Source organism: Zingiber officinale, chromosome 7B (assembly GCF_018446385.1).
Source record: "Zingiber officinale cultivar Zhangliang chromosome 7B, Zo_v1.1, whole genome shotgun sequence".
Lineage (NCBI taxonomy): Eukaryota > Viridiplantae > Streptophyta > Magnoliopsida > Zingiberales > Zingiberaceae > Zingiber > Zingiber officinale.
In genome coordinates, this window is record NC_055999.1 from 68966759 (window position 1) to 68968746 (window position 1988).

At 39.3% G+C, this 1988-nt stretch overlaps 1 pseudogene; it reads left to right on the plus strand.

Moving 5' to 3' along the window:
- Nucleotides 1-1614: 1614 nt before the first annotated feature.
- On the plus strand, nt 1615-1712 carry LOC122007581 (annotated as a pseudogene).
- Nucleotides 1713-1988: the final 276 nt, after the last annotated feature.

Sequence of the window (1988 nt, forward strand, 5' to 3'; positions counted from 1 at the left end):
TATTCTAACCGTTCCTTACCGATTACCAAAGAAAGTTTATGATTCTTAACATCTATGATAGCTCCTGCTGTAGCAAGGAATGGTCTTCCCAATATGATAGGGATTTTCGGGTCCTCCTCCATGTCTAACACAACCAAATTGGTGGGGATTATACTCCCACCTACTTCTACTGGCACATCCTCAACGATACCCATAAGGTACCTGCAGGAGTGATCAGTAAGTTGTAGTGTCATGGTAGTAAGTTTAAAGTTTTTGAGACCTAATTTATTACAAATAGAATAAGGAATGAGGCTAACACTTGCCCCCAAATCACAAAAAGCCTTTTCAATAAATTCAATTCCTATATTGCAAGGAATATAAAAGCTTCCGGGGTCTTTCAACTTTGGGGAAGTGTTCTTTTCAAAAAGAGCACTGCATTCCTCTGTAAGTGCAATGGTCTCTACATCTCCCTTCCTTCTCTTATTCGACATGATGTCCTTCAAGAATTTGGCAAACTTGGGCATTTGAAGGATTGCATCAATGAGTGGTACTTCAACACATATTTCTTTCACCTTCTCCAAGAATTTGCCAAACTCTTCATCTTTCTTTAACATAATCAATCTTTGAGGAAAAGGGACTGCTATACTTTGATGGTTAAGTGGAAGAGTCTCTTCAACCTTAGTGGTGCTCTCTTCATTAACTTGAGTCTGATTTGGTGCTAGAGGAGAGAGCTCTTCTTTAGTGTGCATCCCTTTTGGAGCAGCCACTTGGGGATCTCCCAAGGTTCGTCCGCTCCTAAGCTCAATTCTATTGCAGTGCTCTATATAATTGACATCAGGCTTTCCAGGTAATTGTCCTGGTTCTCTAGAAGATGAGGAAGCTAGTTGGGCAATCTGACTTTCCAAAATCTTTTGATGTCTATCAGAATTATCCATTCTCTGAGTAAGCTTCAAAATGTCTTGTTTCATTTCATTCTGAGCTTATTTCATTTCATTCTGAGTGGACATAATTTCTTCAAACATCTTTTCAATTTTAGATATAGGAAAGCCCTGAGAAGATTGTTGTTGAAAATTTTGATGCCCTGATTGAAAATTAGGCCTTGCCCCCATGGATGGTCCTTGATCTTGGTTATTTCTGTAAGAGAAATTAGGATGACTCTTCCATCCAGGGTTGTAGGTATTTGAGTATGGGTTCTTCTGCCTCTGATTGAAACCCATGATTGCATCGCATTGCTCTAATTGATTGATTTGTGCAGTTATAGCCCCCAATGGACATGAGTCATTTAAATGTTCAGAACTTCCACATACTTCACAAGAAGAAACAATGGCATTGGCTGTACTTGAGCTAGCTCCCATATTCTCAAACTTTTTTGTAAGAGCATCTAGTTTCGCAGCCAATAAAGTCATTGCATCAACATCAAATTTTCCTGATGCTTTTGTTGTTGGGTGCATACAAGAATAGCCACAACTTCTTTCATTAGCCCATTGATGGTGGTTTTGTGCTACGCTCTCGATTATCTCCTCGGCTTCATCTAAACTCTTATTCATAAGTGCCCCTCCAGCAGCTGAATCAAGGGACACTTTTGTATGATAATTGATGCCATTATAAACTGTGTGTAGCACTAACCACCTTTCTAAACCATGGTGTGGGCATTGTCTTAGCATACTATTGTATCTATCCCAAGCTTCAAATAAAGATTCAGAGTCTGTTTGTTTGAAGCTTGCAATGAGATTCCTCATATGAGCAATTTACTTGGAGGATAGAATTTGTCAAGGAATTGTTGCTCACATTGCTCCCATGTGGAGATGCTATTTGGAGCCAAAGAATTCAACCATTGCTTGGCTCTATCTCTCAAAGAAAACCCAAATAATAGTAGGCGCACTGCCTCTGAAGGAACACCATTCATTTTCATTGTGTCACATATCTCATAGAAGACCTCTAAATGTTGGTTCGGGTCTTTATGTGATCCTCCACCAAACTGATTTTGTTGCACCATAGATATAATTGCA